This window comes from Bubalus kerabau, chromosome 5, assembly GCF_029407905.1.
Source record: "Bubalus kerabau isolate K-KA32 ecotype Philippines breed swamp buffalo chromosome 5, PCC_UOA_SB_1v2, whole genome shotgun sequence".
Taxonomy (NCBI): Eukaryota; Metazoa; Chordata; class Mammalia; order Artiodactyla; family Bovidae; genus Bubalus; species Bubalus kerabau.
Genome location: NC_073628.1, coordinates 66,717,394 through 66,736,453, shown reverse-complemented (window position 1 = coordinate 66,736,453; position 19,060 = coordinate 66,717,394). Strand labels below are relative to the sequence as shown.

The 19,060-nt window shown below is 39.2% G+C and overlaps 1 long non-coding RNA gene across 1 annotated transcript in view; it reads right to left on the bottom strand.

The window, feature by feature from the left end:
• The window catches only part of LOC129652832 (uncharacterized), a 60,377-nt gene that overhangs the window by 2,324 nt on the left and 38,993 nt on the right, over positions 1-19,060 (bottom strand). Inside the window, exon 3 of the long non-coding RNA XR_008714802.1 lies at positions 2,004-2,118. This is a non-coding gene — a long non-coding RNA (uncharacterized LOC129652832). The remainder of the gene's footprint in view (positions 1-2,003; positions 2,119-19,060) is intronic.

The following is a 19,060-nucleotide window of genomic DNA, read 5'->3' as shown; positions in this document are numbered from 1 at the left end:
GCATGATGTTCTCTGCATATAAAATAAATAAACAAGGCAACAATATACAGAATTGATACACTCTTTTCCCAATTTTAAACCAGGCTGCTGTTTCATGTTCAGTTCCAGCTGTTGCTTCTTGACCTGCATATAGGTTTCTCAGGACGCAGGTCAGGTGGTCTGGTATTCCCATCTCTTTAAGAATTTTCCACAGTTTGTTGTGATCCACACAGTCAAAAGATTTAGCATAGTCAATGAAGCAGAAGTAGATGTTTTTCAGGAATTCTCTTGCTTTTCTATGATCCAGTGGGTGTTGGCAATTTAATCTCTGGTTCCTCTGCCTTTTCTAAATTCAGCTTGTACATCTGGAAATTCTTGGTTCACGTACTATTGAAGCCTAGCTTGGAAGATTTTGAGCATGACTTTGCTGGCATGAGAAATGAGTGCAATTGTGCAGTAGGTTGAACATTCTCTCGCATTGCCTTTCTTTGGGATTGGAATGAAAACTGACCTTTTCCAGTCCTGGGGCCACTGCTTAGTTTTCCATATTTGCTGGCATATTGAGTGTAGCACTTTCACAGCATCATCTTTTAGGATTTGAAATAGCTCAGCTGGAATTCCATCTTCTCCACTAGCTTTGTTCGTAGTGATGCTTCTTAAGGCCCACTTGACTTCGCATTCCAGTATGTCTGGTTCTAGGTGAGTGATCATGCCATCGTGGTTATCTGGGTCATGAAGATCTTTTTTGTATAGTTCTTCTGTGTATTCTTGCCACCTCTTCTTAATATCTTCTGCTTCTGTTATATCCATATCACTTCTTCCTTTATTGTGCCCATCTTTGCACGAAATGTTCCCTTTGGTATCTCTAATTTTCTTGAAGAGACTTTTAGTCTTTCCCATTCTATTGTTTTCCTGTATTTCTTTGCATTGATCATTGAGGAAGCCTTTCTTATCTCTCCTTGCTATTCTTTGGAAATATGCATTCAGGTGAGTATATCTTTCCTTTTCTCCTTTGCCTTTCACTTTTCTTCTTTTCTCAGCTATTTGTAAGGCCTCCTCAGACAACCATTTTGCCTTTTTGCATTTCTTTTTCTTGGGGATGGTCTTGATCACTGCCTCCTGTACAATGTCAGCAACCTCCATCCATAGTGCTCCAGGCACTCTATCAGGTCTAATCCTTGAATCTATTTGTCACATAAGCCATATGTATAATTATTTCAGAAATACAAAGCTAAGCACTTTCTAAAAATGAAAATAAAAGAATCTCATTCTGTAACAAATTGTTGACATAAACACACAGAGAATTACTTCAAATAACTTTAAAATGCAGTATGTTTACTGTCCATCACTAGAGAGATACATCTTCAGGATAAAAACCACCACAAGAAAATTTCAAGCCGCAATCAATAGCTTTATTGTTAATGATATTGCCATTGTTATTTTGAAATTACTGCCTGTGTAGGTTATAGGATATATCAAATAAGCAATTATGCTAACATCAAGTCACCAAGATTTTTGATATAAGAAATTATGGGAAGAAAAGTATAAAAACAGATAAATTAACACACTGTAACCAACATTTGAAATAGAAAAATCATTTTGGATATACATTTTTTTTTTTTTTGCTAAAAAATACTTCAATTATGGGCTGAATATTTGTTACCCACCACCCATCCCCAAATTCATGTTGAAACTCTAATCTCCAGTGTGTTATATTTAAAGATGGAGCTCAGGGAAGGTCAGTAGATCCTAAGAGGGAGCCCTCATAAGAAGAGACAGGAAAGAAATGACATCGTCCCCTTTCATGTGATGATGAAACATGGTGGCCACTGACAAGCCAGGAGGTGGGCTTGCACCAGACACCAGATCTGCTGGCACCTTGATCTTGGGCTTCCCATTCTCCAGAACTGAGAAATAAATGTTGTTTAAACCATCTAGCCTATGCTATTTGTTACCGCAGCCTGAGCTGACGACACCTACCTATATTTATTTATCTTTTAAAAATATACATATTATGTAAGTACCTGTCCACTGAGAAGTTCCAGAAGCAGCAAGAAATGAGTAGCAAAGACCACCTCTGGGGCTTTGATTCTGGTGTTGGAACTTTATTTTGCTCCTTGGGAAACATTGATTCCAGGCCTGAGTGGAAAAAAAAAATGTTAAATAAAGCTGTGATATCTTGTGCTTAAAAGCAAGAAAGCTGTCAAAGATCATAGAGGTCAAAGCAAAGAGACAGTGGAAGCAATGAGAGCAGTTCTTATGGGCGAGTTTGTGGAACAGTTTAAGTATTGCTAGAAATGACTGGAAAGGTCTGAAATGGATCTTATATATATGAAATCATGAATTAGTAATTATACAAAAAATAGCACACTCTTCACTTGTTACCTTTGATGGTTACGAGAAGCTTCAAAAAAATGGTTTAAAAAAGGGAAAGGATCAGGCATGATGTACCCTGTTCTTTCTGTGTGGTTTATTTCATGCCGTTTTTCAGGGTACCTGTTGCTTTGACTTAGGACAGTTCATTCGGTCATCAGAGAGCCATAGTCACCATGGGAATAAAACCATTCTGGAAGGCACTGTTGATTCTGAGCCAGGTCAGTGGCTGCCTCATCTCCCAATCCCTCTTCTCCCCAGAGCTTTACGTAGTAAATATCCTGCATGCTAAGCTTCATCACATAATTTGCGCCCAAGAGTCCTAACTTATTGCAAGCAATGCTGCCATGTATGGTCTATGAAAGCAAACACTAAGACAGGATTTTAGAACTGAATCTCTTGTTACCCAGTTGGCAATAAGAACCCCTTCACTTTGCCAATGGCAGTGGAGCTCAGAGAAATCCTGGTATGGGAGGCAGTGTCTTTGCCAACAATTTTCCCCAGTGTGGTTTCCTGGTGGAGGGAAATGCATAGCTAATGCAGGCTATAAGACATCTGAGAAACGTGGGGCAAACCGTAACCATAGGGAACAGAGTTGGGTGAGCTTAAGTGATATTCTTGATTCCAGCTTGGGCTTCCTCCAGCCCAACGTTTCTCATTATGTGCTCTGCATATAAATTAAATAAGCAGGGTGACAATATACAGCCTTGACATACTCCTGTCCCTATTTGGAACCAGTCTGTTGTTCCATGTCCAGTTCTAACTGTTGCTTCCTGACCTGCATACAGGTTTCTCAAGAGGCAGGTCAAGTGGTCTGGTATTCCCATCTCTTGAAGAATTTTCCACAGTTTATTGTGATCCACACAGTCAAGGGCTTTGGCATAGTCAATAAAGCAGAAATAGATGTTTTTCAGGAACTCTCTTGCTTTTTCCATGATCCAGCGGATGTTGGCAATTTGATCTCTGGTTCCTCTGCCTTTTCTAAATCCAGCTTCAATATCTGGAAGTTCACAGTTCACGTATTGCTGAAGACTGGCTTGGAGAATTTTAAGCATTACCTTACTAGCATGTGAAATGAGTGCAATTGCGAAGTAGTTTGAGCATTCTTTGGCACTGCCTTTCTTTGGGATTGGAATGAAAACTGACCTTTTCCAGTCCTGTGGCCACTCCTGAGTTTTCCAAATTTGCTGGCATATTGAGTGGAGCACGTTCACAGAGTCATCTCTCAGGATTTGAAATAGCTCAACTGGAATTCCATCACCTCCACTACCTTTGTTCATAGTGATGCTTCCTAAGGCCCACTTGACTTCACATTCCAGGATGTCTGGCTCTAGGTGAGTGATCACACCATCATGATTATCTGGGTTGTGAAGATCTTTTTTATACAGTTCTTCTGTGTATTCTTGCCACCTCTTCTTAATATCTTCTGCTTTTGTTAGGTCCCTACAATTTCTGTCCTTTATCGAGCCCATCTTTGCATGAAATGTTCCCTTGGTATCTCTAATTTTCTTGAAGAGATCTCTAGTCTTTCCCATTCTATTGGGCTGGAGGAAGCACAAGCTGGAATCAAGATTGCCAGGAGAAATATCAGTCATCTCATATATGTAGATGACACCACCCTTATGGCAGAAAGCGAAGAAGAACTAAAGAGCCTCTTGATGAGAGTGAAAGTGGAGAGTGAAAAAGTTGGCTTAAAGCTCAACATTCAGAAAACGAAGATCATGGCATCCGGTCCCATCACTTCATGGCAAATAGATGGGGAAACAGTGGAAACAGTGGCTGACTTTATTTTTCTGGGCTCCAAAATCACTGCAGATGGTGATTGTAGCCAGGAAATTAAAAGACGCCTACTCCTTGGAAGAAAGTTATGACCAATCTAGATAGTATATTCAAAAGCAGAGACATTACTTTGCCAACAAAGGTCAGTCTAGTCAAGGCTATGGTTTTTCCAGTGGTCATGTATGGATATGAGAGTTGGACTATAAAGAAAGCTGAGAGCTGAAGAATTGATGCTTTTGAACTGTGGTGTAGAGAAGACTCTTGAGGGTCCCTTGGACTGCAAGGAGATCCAACCAGTCCATTCTAAAGGAGATCAGTCCTGTGTGTTCATTGGAAGGACTGATGTTGAAGCAGAAACTCCAATACTTTGGCCACCTGATGCAAAGAGCTGACTCATTTGAAAAGACCCTGATGCTGGGAAAGATTGAGGGCAGGAAGAGAAGGGGACGATAGAGGATGAGATGGTTGGATGGCATCACTGACTCGATGGACACAGGTTTGGGTGAACTCTGGGAGTTGGTTTTGGACAGGGAGGCCTGGCATGCTGAGGTTCATGGGGTCGCAAAGAGTTGGACACGACTGAGTGACTGGACTGAACTGAACTGAAGTCATATTCTGGGAAAAAATCAAGTAAAAATTGATTATTTCTATTTTGCTTAATGCACCATAGTTAGGGATGCTTTCTGGAGAAAATAATTGGGTAGGAAAATGCATAATGGAATGACATTCTCTCCATGTATGTCAACTAAAACACACTGTGTTGTACAATTATTAATGTAATTTCTTTTTTCCCCCTTGGTAATACTTCTTTTTTTAATTAATTAATTAATTGATTGATTTTAATTGGAGGCTAATTACTTTACATATTATGGTGGTTTTTATCATGCATCAACATGAATCAGCCATGGGCATACATGTGTCCCACCATCCTGAAGCCCCCTCACACCTCCCTCCCCATTCTATCCCTCTGGGTTGTCTCAGAGCACCAGCTTTGTGTGCCCTGCTTCATGCATCAAATTTGCACTGGTCATCTATTTTACATATGGTAATACACACGTTTTGATGCTATTCTCTCATATCATCCCACTCTCACCTTCTCCAACATAGTCCTAAAGTCTGTTCTTTACATCTGTGTTTCTTTTGCTGTCTCACATATAGGGTCGGCATTACCATCTTTCTAAATTCTATATATATGCATTAATATACTGTATTGGTGTTTCTCTTTCTGGCTTACTTCACTCTGTGTAATAGGCTCTAGTTTCATCCACCTCATTAGAAATGACTCAAATGTGCTATTTTTTATAGCTGAGTAATACTCCATTGTGTATATGTACCACAGCTTTCTTATCCATTCGTCTGCTGATGGACATCTAGGTTTCTTCCAATCCTAGCTATTGTAAACAGTGCTGTGATGAACATTCCTGTACACATGTCTCTTTCAATTCTGGTTTATGTGTGTATGCCCAGCAGTGGGATTGCTGGGTCGTATTGAAGTTCTATTTCCAGTTTTTTAAGGAATTTCCACACTGTTCTCCATAGTGGCTGTACTAGTTTGCATTCCCACCAACAGTGTAAGAGGGTGTGCTTTTCTCCACACCCTCTCCAGCATTTATTGCTTGTAGACTTTTTGATGGCACCCATTCTGACCGGCATGATATGGTACCTCATTTTGGTTTTGATTTGCATTTCTCTGGTAATGAGTGATGTTGAGCATCTTTTCATGTGTTTGTTAGCCATCTCCAAAGAAGCCATTGTATGTCTTCTTTGGAGAAATGTCTGTTTAGTCCTTTGGCCCAGTTTTTGATTGAGTCATTTATTTTTCTTGTATTGAGATGCATGAGTTGCTTGTACATTTTGGAGATTAATTCTTTGTTATTTCAGTTTTGCTTAATGCACCATAATTAGGGATGCTTTCTGGAGAAAATAACTGGTTAGGAAAATACATAATGGAATGACATTCTGTCCATGTGTGTCAACTAAAACACACCATGTTGTACAATTATTAATGTAATTTCTATTTTTAAAAAAGATCTAGATAGTTCTGTGTATTGCATGCTATGTCACTTCAGTCATGTCCAAATCTGAAACCCTATGGGCTGTAGCCCACCAGGCTCCTCTGTCCATGGGATTCTCCAGAGAATGGAATAGGTTGCCAAGCCCTCTCCAGGGGATCTTCCCTACCCAGAGTTTGAACCTGCATCTCCTACATTAGCAGGCAGGTTCTTTACCACTAGCGCCACCTGGGAACCCCCTATAGATAATTTAAAAGTAGGGGGAAATGGAAAAAAAAAAAGGTATATATATTCACACACACAAAAAAAGTTCACAGTGATCATCTTTAAAGAGGAAAAGAAATATTAACTCTATTTTACATATTTCTATGCCTTTTGATTTTTTAATAATGAGTATGTATCAATGTTAAGTAGGATGAAGTATAAAATTCCTTCTTAAAGAATTTAATATGTATGTTTATATGTATACATATGTATGTGTCTCAGAGAAGGCAATGGCACCCCACTCCAGTACTCTTGCCTGGAAAATTTCATGGACGGAGGAGCCTGGTAGGCTACAGTCCATGGGGTCACTAGGAGTCGGACACGATTGAGCGACTTCACTTTTACTTTTCACTTTCATGCATTGGAGAAGCAAATGGCAACCCACTCCAGTGTTCTTGCCTGGAGAATCCCAGGGACGGGGTAGCCTTGTGGGCTGCTGTCTCTGCGGTCGCACAGAGTCGGACACAACTGAAGCGACTTAGCAGCAGCAGCAGCATGTATGTGTCTGTTTTAACACATATTCTTACTTAATGAGATAAAGTATAAATATTTCTTTTAAAAAAGAATATCATTGTTTTATAAGATTTAGTAATCTGTTCCTATCATCTCTTTCTCTCACCCTATCAAAATAAATTTTTAATTCTGTATGAGGCCATGAATTTCTCAAAGATAGGTTCCCTGACCATAAAGAATTTCTGTAAAATTAACCTTCATCTTTTATGGATTTAAAACAATCTTTACCCTAACCCCATTCAAGTAAGAGCATTTATTAAATTATTTTGTAGTGGACATTAAATTGAACTGGGACTTGTGCTGCAAAGAAGCATGTAAAAAATCACAGGAGACCAGCCCCAACGCGAATACATGGTTAAACTCCAAAAACATAGTTTAAAATCATCAGAGAGTTGAGGATGGAAAGAAACCTAAAGGAACAAAATCCAAAAAGTGTTGAGCTCTGCCTGGTAGAGATTTGAGCCAAATTGCTTTCCTTTATGAGGAAATAGTGTAGAAAGAGGAGAAAACTACCACAGACTAGAGTAAGAAGAAACTGTCCAAACTCTTCAATTCTCCCTCAGTGACCAAGCGAGGGCTGGTGCAATGAATTAGAATCATCAGGACCCCTGGCCTCAGAGCAAATCACTCCAGCCCGCCATTTCCTCATAGAGTTCCTGCAAGTGAAGGTACAGCTGGGGACAGGGTGAGGCGCACAGGGCCTTCCCTACGAGAAGCACCCGTGCGGAGGCCTGGGGACCCGGCAAGTCCATCTGAGGCACTTAAGGCTCTCGGTGGATGCCAGCAATTGCTGCTGAAGTTTGGTGGTGAGACAGGAAGATGAAGAGAGATCTCCCAAGGGTCAGAGAACTAAGAGTGTGAATAAATAACCAGGAGTACTCTGAGCAATTAAAAAGTCTAGAAGCCAGGGTACAGAAAGTAATTTGGCTGTAAAGTATGAGGAGAGCCTTGAGATCTTGCCAGAGCTCAGATTTGAGTCCTCGTGAAGGGAAAGTCCTGATCCAGCCTTCAAAATGTTTGAAGTCAGTAGTGATCTAAATCTTACTAAAGCTTTAGCAAAGCAGAGACAGATGAAATTAACCAGATTATACTGATTTAGTTGTCAATGCTCGAGGCTTGACAGAAAAACGTCTTGATTCAGGGGCAGAGGGTAGTAAATAATATTACTTCAGTCTTTACTATCCTTTAAATCTCAATCCCCATTATAAAGTCCAGAATTTTGAATCATCCAAAGTGAGAAGTGATCTGTTTAAAAGAATAAATAGTCAATAGAAACAAGCCCACAGATGGCATGTTGGAATTATCACAGGCACTTCAAAATATTATAATAAATATTTAAAAGAATCTAGTAGAAATGGCATTATTCAACACATGGAAACAGTTGATGAAATACAGCAAAAAGATGGAAACTATTAAAAAACAAATACACGTAAATGCTAGAAATTAAAAAAAAATGTAGTATCAGAAATAAAAAGTTTCAGTTCAGTTCAGTCGCTCAGTCGTGTCCGACTCTTTGCAACCCCATGAACTGCAGCACACCAGGCCTCCCTGTCCATCACCAACTCCCGGAGTTCACCCAAACCTATTTCCACTGAGTTGGTGATACCATCCAACCATCTCATCCTCTGTTATCCCCTTCTCCTCCTGCCCTCAATCTTTCCCAGCATCAGGGTCTTTTCAAATGAGTCAGCTCTTTGCATCAGGTAGCCAAAGTATTGGAGTTTCAGCTTCAACATCAGTCCTTCCAATGAACACCCAGGACTGATCTCCTTTAGGATGGACTGGTTGGATCTCCTTGCAGTCCAAGGGACTCTCAAGAGTCTTCTCCAACACCACAGTTTCAGTGGCTAATCAGGAAACTGGACACAGTGGATTTTCAAAAGTCATTTTCTTGAATACAGATCAACTAAAATTATCAAAACTGATGTACAAAAAGAAAAAAGAAGAGACTATTCAAGGTCTATGTGGTGATACCAAACTTTCTAACATACATTAATTGAAGTTTCACCAGAAGAGAAAAGAGAGAATTAATACAACAACAAGTAAAAATAGAAAAGTAACTCATTAAGAAAAGATGATGGCCAAAAATATTCAAAAATTGATGAAAGAAATTGACCTATATCAGTTAAACATCTTAGCAAACACTAAGCAGAATAATTCTAAAAACTCACACCTGGTCATGTCTTAGTGAAACTGTTGAAGACTAAACATAAAGAGTATACCTTAAAAAAAGAGAAAAGTTCCAGTTCTGAAAACCTAATGGTAAAGTGACCTATGTGGGAATGATCCTCCTATAGATAACAATCACAAACTCAAAACAAACATTTTTATAAAAACAATGTGAAGGCATTGGTTGTGATTGTTATTCAGTCGCCAAGTCCTGTCTGACTCTTTGTGACCCCATGGACTGCAGCACACCAGACTCCTCTGTCTTCATCTATCTCCCAGAGTTTCCTCAAATTCATGTCCATTGAATTGGTGATGCTCTCTAATCACTACATCGTGCTGCCCTCTTCTCCTCCCACCTTCAATCTTTCCCAGCATCAGAGTCTTTTCCAATGAGTCCTCTCTTTGCAACAGGTGGCCAAAGTATTGAAGCTTCAGCTTCAGCATCAGTCCTTCCAATGAATATTGAGGGTTGATTTTCTTTAGGATTGACTGGTTGGATCCCCTTGCAGTCCAAGGAACTCTCAAAAGAGTCTTGTCCAGCACCACAATTCAATTGTTTGGTGCTCAGCCTTCTTTACGGTCCAATTATCACATCCAAAAATGACTACTGGGAAAACCATTGCTTTGACTACATGACATTTGTCTTCAAAATGATGTCTCTGCTTTTTAACACATTGTCATAGATTTGTCATAGCTTTCCTTCCGAGGAGAAAGTGTCTTTTAATTTCATAGCTACAGTCACTGTCCACATTGACTTTGGAGCCCAAGAAAATAAAGTCTTTCACTGTTTCTCTTGTTTCCCCATCTATATGCCAAGAAGTGATGTGACCGGATGCCGTGATCTTGGTTTTCTGAATGGTGATTTTAAGCCAGCTTTTTCACACTCCTCTTTTACCCTCATCAAGAGCCTATTTAGTTCCTCTTCACTTTCTGCCATTAGTGTGGTAGTATCTGCATATCTGAGGTTGCTGACATTTCTCCTGGAAATCTTGATTCCAGTTTGTGATTCATCCAGCCTGGCATTTCACAGTGTTAGACAACAACAACAACAAAACAGAAAACTGGTGAGGAGTCGATCTTTGAGAAAAGGGAATTGCACTGGGTGATATACATGTTATGGGCTTTCTGAAATACAGCACTTTATGGAATGTTTACTGCAGAGTGGTTAGAACTCAAGCAAAAGGCCAATTCCTTTTTTTTCTTTTCCTTTTCAAGTATAAAATTTTATATCTATAAACAGTTATATATCATATTATATACTTTAGGTTTTCCCATTGCTATCCTATAAATAAATTCTTCAGTACCATTTTTCTAGATTCTGCATATATGCATTAGAGTACGATATTTATCTTTCTCTTTCTGAGTTAGTTAATTTTGTATAATAGGCTCTAGGTTCATCTGCTTCATTAGAACTGACTCAAAATGCATTCCTTTGTATGCTCAAGTAGTATTCCATTGTGTATATGTACCACTACTTCTTTATCCATTCATCTGTTGATGGGCATCTAGGTTGCTTCCATGTTCTAGCTATTGTAAATAGTGCTACAATGAACAATGGGATACATGTGTCTTTTTCAATTTTGGTACATGCCTAGGAGTGGGATTGCTGGGTCATATGTGGTTTTATTCCCAGTTTTTAAAGGAATCCCCATACTATCTTCCACAGTGGCTGTATCAATTTACATTCCCACCAACAGTACAAGAGCATTCCCTTTTCTCCACACCCTCTCCAGCATTCATTGCTTGTAGACTTTTTGGTGATGGCCATTCTGAACAGTATGAGGTGATATCTCATTGTAGTTTTGATTTGTATTTCTCTAATAAAGAGCGATGTTGAACATCTTTTCATGTGTTTGTTGGCCATCTATATGTCTTCTTCAGAGAATGTATGTTTAGGTCTTTTCCCCACTTTTTGATTGGGTTGTTTGTTCTTCTGGCATTGAGTTGTATGAGCTGCTTGTATATTTTGGAAATTAATCCTTTGTCAGTTGTTTTATTTGCTATTATTTTCTCTCATTTTGAAAGTTGTCTTTTCACCTTGCTTATAGTTTCCTTTGCTGTGCAAAAGCTTTTAGGTTTAATCAGGTCCCATTTGTTTATTTTTGTTTTTATTTCTGTTACTCTAGGAGGTGGGTCATAGACGATCTTGCTTTCATTTATGTCATCAAGTGTTCTGCCTATGTTTTCCTCTAAGAGGAAATAAGTAAGAGCTTATGGAAAAACCCAAACAAATTTTTGGCCAACTTAACAGCTACAGACACAGATACGGTCATACAATGGAAAGCTACTCAGTCATAAAAGATAACAAGCTATTCATACACACAGCATGGATACATCTCAGAAACATTATAGGAAGTGAAAAAAGCCAGACACTAAAGCAGAAAACTAAGGTCTCATTGGATTGAGATGTCAGCGAATATGATTCAGAACTTCCAAAGAAGGTAGAAATTAGGGAGGGCAATACCAGAAAGGGGGGAGCCAGAGAGCAAGTAGCCTCAAAATCTGAGCAAAACTCCCCTCAAACCCTTGGCTGAGCCTTGATCTGTGGTCCCTGTGCTTTGCCCCAAGAAGCACAGTAGAAATCAAAAGTAGGCTGGCTCAAAGGACTGACCAGAGATTTTTTTTACTTTTTATTTTGTATTGGGGTATAGCTGATTAACAACGCTGTGATAGTTTCAGGTGGACAGCAAAGGGACTCAGCCACACGCATGAAGTGAAGTCGCTCAGTCGTGTCCGACTCTTTGTGACCCCATGGACTGTAGTCTACTGGGCTCCTCCGTCCATGGGATTTTCCAGGCAAGAATACTGGAGTGGGTTGCCATTTCCTTCTCCAGGGGAACTTCCCAACCCAGGGATAGAACCCAGGTCTCCTGCATTGTAGGCAGATGCTTTACCCTCTGAGCCACAAGGAAAGCCACACACATACATGTATCCATTTTCCCCTAAACTCCTTTCCCATTCAGGCTGCCACATAATATTGAGTAGAATCCCATGTGCTGTATAATAGGTCCTTGTTGGCTATCCATTTGTAATACAGCAGTTATGTACATGTCCATCCCAACTGTCCCTTCCTTCATCCTTCCCCCTGGAAACCATAAGTTCATTCTCTAAGTCTGAGTCTGTTTCTCTTCTGTAAGCTCATTTGTATCATTTCTTTCTAGATTCCACTTATAAGGCATGTCATACGAGTTTTCTCCTTTTCTGTCTGACTTCACTCAGTATGACAATCTCTAGGTCAACCATGTGACTACAAATGGCATTATTTAAGGAACCTCCATATTGTTCTTCATAGTGGTTGTACCAACTTACATTCACACCAACAGTATAGGAGGGTTCCATTCTCTCCACATCCTCTCCAGGATTCATTGTTTGTGGATTTTTTGATGATAGCCATTCTGGCTGGTGTGAGGTGATGTCTCATTGTAGTTTTGATTTGCATTTTTCTAATGGTTAGCAATGTTGAACATCTTTTCATGCACCTCTTGGCCATCTGTATGTCTTCTTTGAAGAAATATCTATTTAGGTCTTCTGTCCATTTTTTGATTGGGTTGTCTACTTTGATGCTGATAAACACCATTTATAAATTTATTTATAAATTTATAAAGCTATTATTTTTATTTTTTATAAAGCTATTAAAAGCCATGAGCTATTTATAAATTATGGAGACTAATCCCTTTTTGGTCATATCATTCACAAATATTTTATGCCAACTGTGGGTTGCCTTTTTGTTTTATTGTTTCCTTTGCTGTGCAAAAGTTTTTGAGCTTAGGTAGGTTCCATTTGTTTATTTTTGTTTTTATTTCCATCATTCTGGGAGACAAATAGAAAAAGATATTGTTGACTAGAGATTTAAACTGCTGCCTACAAAACAGAAGACAAAGTATACAGTGATAATTAATACAAAGAGCAGACTGTAATAACCTCAGGCTTTCCAGGGCATCACAAATTGCCATGTTTTAGGAGTAAAAACAATGTCACAAGACCAAGAAACTTCTCCCAGAAGAAGGAAAGACCGAAATATACTTTCCCTAACAAAGCCTAACATCAAGCCTCCATAAGTTCAAAATTCTCAGCCAGTAGTTGAACTGCCTGCTAAAAAATAATTAATATTCTTCAGAAGAAGATAGTAAAATACAATCTCTACAGAATTTTGTCCATAATATACTGTACACAATAAACATTTACTGGGCATTGAAAGGAAAAACAGATAGACTAGATCCTCCACAATTGCAGGGGTCATTTCTTTAAAATAAAATCTCTTTATATATATTGATTCTATTGTCTGGAAAACCCTGAGAGATAGACACAGATATAGATGTAGATAGTTTTTCTATTTATTTCAATGACTAATATAGTCATGCAATGGAAAACTACTCAGTCATAAAAAAGGGAATAAACTAGTCATACATTCAACAGGCATAAATCTCATCAACACTGCACTGAGTTTAAAAAGCCAAGTACAAAGGTACATATACACAATGGAGTATTACTCAGCCATTAAAAAGAATACATTTGAATCAGTTCTAATGAGGTGGATGAAACTGGAGCCTATTATACAGAGTGAAGTAAGCCAGAAAGAAAAACACCAATACAGTATACTAACGCATATATATGGAATTTAGAAAGATGGTAACAATAACCCTGTGTACGAGACAGCAAAAGAGACACAGATGTATAGAACAGTCTTATGGACTCTGTGGGAGAGGGAGAGGGTGGGAAGATTTGGGAGAATGGCATTGAAACATGTAAAATATCATGTATGAAACGAGTTGCCAGTCCAGGTTCGATGCACGATACTGGATGCTTGGGGCTGGTGCACTGGGACGACCCAGAGGGATGGAATGGGGAGGGAGGAGGGAGGAGGGTTCAGGATGGGGAACACATGTATACCTGTGGCAGATTCATTTTGATATTTGGCAAAACTAATACAATTATGTAAAGTTTAAAAATAAAATAAAATTAAAAAAAAAAGCAAAAAAAAACAAACAAAATAATGCATATTTTATCATTTAATTTATATGAAGTCGAAAGACAGATGAAACTAATTTATGACAATAGAAATAAGAAAATAGGGAAGGTCTGGGGAAGGTGGGTGTGGCTGTGCATTGGTTGGAAATAGACAGGAAACACACCCTCTGGAGTGATGGATGAGCACCCCATCTTGCTTTGGCAGGTACCACATGGGTATGTACTTTGTCAAAACTCAGAGAACTGAATGGTTAAGATCCATGTATTTCATTCTGTGTAGGCTACACCTTTAAAAATTAGCATGTGAAAAATTACCTATTCCTTCAAATTTTCATATATGCATCTATACATAAATTTATTTCAAATATGAATCTTCAAAAACCAATTAAGTCTTTGAATTTTTGTGGCTAAATACATTCACGATTGATTTAGCATCAGCTGTAATATCCAAACCAGTGTTTGCATTTCTTTTCCTGACAAGAGCTGAAATATCTGTAGTCCCAAATTCCAGGACCAGTTCTGTCCCAGAGTTTCTCTCTAACAACATAAATGCCATTGGCAGCCTTCCTGAAGTTCCACAAATCAATTCCACCATTTCGTAACTTTTGTGCTTTTAGATACCACATGTTCCTTTCCCTACACCTAACACACACACACAAACACACACACACACACACATCCCGTCTTGGACCATCCTTCCTTAACTACCTACAGAAGACGGTTCATGCAAATTCCTCTGGACACTGAGTTTTACCACCAAGATGAACTCTGTTTTCTGTACCTAAAGGCAATCCATTTTCCTCTCGACTGTTTTCCTCACAACTTATTGACTCTTTGGCTACGATGTATGAGGGCCAATTTCAAGATCATTCTGGAGAAAGAATCAGAGTAACTGCCAACAGTGATGCCACTCTGTCAGAAGGAGAAAAGCAAAAAGGATGAACGATTTGAGGGGGAAACTGACAAAGAGAATCCACTTCCCTTTCTTAGACTCTCCAAAACTTATGATACTTCAAGCAAGGCAGAAATTTCTCCTACTATAACCTCCTGTGATAGGTAAGATGTGAGGATGCTAGTATTCCCATACAAAGCGTGCAATTTAACAAGGCAGAGCCTTATTTTAAGGACACTGATGTGAACAATGGAACTTAAGGCATGATGGAGAAGAGACAGACGGTAGCATATTTTCCTTGGCAACCCTAAAATCCCATCACATAGACATTTGTTCACTATACCTACTGGATGCTCACAGCTGCTTGTCCATATAGATATAAGGACCTAAGTCCCTGCAGTACCTGATGCTGCTGCTCAATTTAGAATAAGACTTGCCCATATCTGTTTGTGAGTCAAAACTCAATATATCTGTAGACCAAAGCTCAAAAGGAGTGTGAAGGACACAGGATTTGCTAGTTATGTAACTTTAAAAAGCCATTGTTCTAGGCTCGTAGAGGAGATGGGACTAGCAGGATTGGGCACAGGGCCAGAGGAGTTCCTGTTTCTGTCCTTAAGAAGCCCCATTTGAGCTTCAGGGAACTGTTCAACCATTAGGGGGACCCCTCCGGTCAGGCAGGCAAGGTGAGACTATGCTTAGACACCCAACTTCACTGTGGTGATGATCACTGCAGCCTGAGCAGGTTCACTGAAGTCAATATTTAGATCAAACAGGGAACTTCCACTTGAGTGAGAGCTATAATTAATTGCATTATTTTAATACCAATTACAGTTTAACACATCAACTATATCCATATGTTATTCACTCCTTACAGACTGAGATCATGTTTTAATATTTTTCAGCATCTCCCAGAATACTCGAGCTTCCCAGGTGGCTCCATGGTAAAGAACCCGCCTGCCAAAGCAGGAGATGCAAGAGATGTGGGTTTGATCCCTGGGTTGGGAAGGTCCCCTGGAGGAGGAAGTGGCATCCCTCTCCAGTATCCATGCCTGGGAAACTGCGTAGACAGAGGAGCCTGGCAAGCTACAGTCCATGGGTCTGCAAAGAGTTGGACATGTCTTCGGGATTGAGCACCAAAAGACTTAAGATAACATGAATATATATATTTGGTAATTGGATTAATGAATAACCAGCTATTTTGTTTTGGTTTTGCCCAGGACAAAAGTTAATTCCCTCCATCCATCCAGGGTCATCCCATCCTCTACCACTGAAGAGACCCATCAGTTTGATCTCAACTCTCTAGAGACATTTAATTCATTCTGAAATTTTTTTCCAGGGGAGACAGTGAGTAGTTGTTTTTAATTTCTTTTTTATTTATTTTCACAGTCTCAGCTTTACTTTCATTTGATTATACATACTTTATAAAACATATACATGCTAGTAAAACACCTCATCATCAGGAATTAGAAGTACATAAAATGAGTATTTTAAAAAGCAAAGTAAAATAAGAAATCTATGGAACAGGAGGAAAACAGGGAAATGGTAAAGGAGGAAGACAAGGAAAACAAAGAGAAAAAAGCAGAGGAGGAGTGCAAGAAGAAGGAAGAAGAAATGTAGACTTGGCAAGTACAGAAAATCAGATATTAAAAAAAGAAGACTTCAGTTTTATACTCTAAATCTTAGGCATAAATGTTTATCTTTCTGAATGACTTTAAAAATCAGGATAAATCTTGATTCTATATAATCTAATTATCTATAATCTAATCTTGATTTATATTGATTCTAATGTTAATTACTTCTGAGATTTCTGCTTTGAATTTCTAAACAAAGATACAAATTACAACTTTTAAAGTATTAATACTATTTCATCCTCAATCCAATAGAGCCCATTCCCTATATTCAGCAAATTTCAATAACATAAATATTTATAACATTCTTGAATATATTTGAGGATCAAATGAAATAACATGAACATACATAAAAGTTTTAAACACCCAATAATATGGGAAGTGAAAATGGGACAGATTAATAGAAGTAAAAAACTCACTATGTTTTTATACACAAAGAGACACTACAACCAATATAAATATCTGTGGATTTCTAGTCCTATAATTACTGATGTAAGATTTTTTTCCTTAAGTATTATATAAACATTTATTAAATACTTATGGATTGCCTTCTCTGTCCTAGCAGTAAAATACATATGTATAACATAGACTATATGGAGACAGACAATAAAATATGAAATATATTTAATATGGTATAAGTTAAAAAACACTAAAAAGAAGCATAATGCAGAGGAAGTAGCTAGAAATAATGGGTAGGGAGTCATTACTGTACATTAGGTGGCCAGGGAGAGTTTCACTAATGAGGCGGTATGTGAGCAGAGCCCTGAGAGATGAGAAAGGAAGCCATGTAAATATCTGGAGGAACAGCATTTCAGGAGGAGGAACAGCATGAGTGGTGGCTCTGAGGCAGGAGATACCTAGTGGGTTGGAGAAAAGGCCAGGGGAGCAGTGTGTCTGGGAAAGAAGGCAAAAGGAGAGCAATCAGAGACAAAGCCACAGGGGGAAACAGGGACAGGGTGAGAGTCTTGCAAGCCCCTGAATGGCACTGTCTACCCTCAGTGAGGTGAGAAACCACTGAAAGCGTGAGAACAGAGAAGAAAAATTACCTGTTTACAAAGTGTTTCCTTCTCTCTGCACACAAAGTGTTAGTCACTCAGCTGTGTTTGACTCTTTGTGACCCTACGGACAGTAGCTCACCAGGCTCCTCTGTCCCTGGAATTCTCCAGGCAAGACTGCTGGAGTGGGTAGCCACTTTTTCCAGATGGTAGTGGGTAGTACCTTTTCCAGATGATTCTTCTCAACCCAGGGATAGAACCTGGGTCTTCTGCATTGCAGACAGATTCCTTACCATCTGAGCCACCAGGGGACTCCCATTTATCTGTTATCCATTTACAGTGGAGGATTTATTCTGGTGAGTTCCAGGGTCAATGTTGAAGCAGAGACCAGGGAGGGAGCTCTGCTCATTACGTGCCAGGGACCAGGTGAAGTCCTTTGTGTCCATCATCTCCACCTAGCTAATCTCCATCGCACACCTGTGAGTAAGTGACCCCTTCCTACATGAAGAAACCAAAGGAAGTCTGGAAAGGTTACACTGTCCAAAGGCTGTAGCTAAGATTTCATTATGATCTGTCTTATAGAGCTCATGCTCTAAGCCAACACTCTATTCTGATTCCCTGTGTGATGGAGGGATGGGAGTGCATGTGTTCTCAGCTGTGTCCAGCTTTGTACCTGCCAGGCTCCTCTGTCCATGGGATTCTCCAGGCAAGAATACTGGAGTGGGTTGCCATTTCCTCCTCTAGGGGATCTTCCCAACCCAGGGATGGAACCCTCATCTCCTGTGTCTCCTGCTTTGGCAGGTGGATTCTTAACCACTTAAGCCATAGGGAGAGCCCCGAAGGAAGGAATGGACCTTCTAAATTGGTGAACCCATGATAATGAAGATTAGGAATTCACAATGGCTGATGTCTGGGTGTTAATGTCTGGTCTGGGGCTGAAGGTTCATGGTGGGGAACAGTAAGAGCAATAGTGGAGACTGGGCAGAAAAGCTGAAGTTACATTCAAGAGAGTGAGGATCTATGATGAACATCAGAGAAACAAGTACTTTACTGGGAACAGGATGAGTTAGAGGTGGTAGAGATCTGGCAATCAGAATAGCAAGAAAGAAATGTGATAAATTCACACAAGGGAATAAGAGTTGGTGAAAGTAGGAATAGAAAGGAAAGAATGTATCTAAGCAACATTTCTCAGAAAAGGCCTTTCCCCCTCAAAAGCTAGCACAGAATTTTGTTCAGAGTTGTTTACAAAAAATATAGAATTTAGAATCTTGGCCATGTCCACAAGTTGTATGAACTGGGACAAGTTATTTATCTGGAACATATCTTCATCCATAAATGAAGGTGTCGTAGATTAGCCCTAATTTTTCTTCCTTTTCTATAATACTATGATGAGTATTTGTTTACCTGTTTTTAAGCTCCAGCTTAGAACAACTGTGAGAGCCTTTAGCATTTATTTCTTGAAAGGCATTAAAATTGAATTTCATCCAT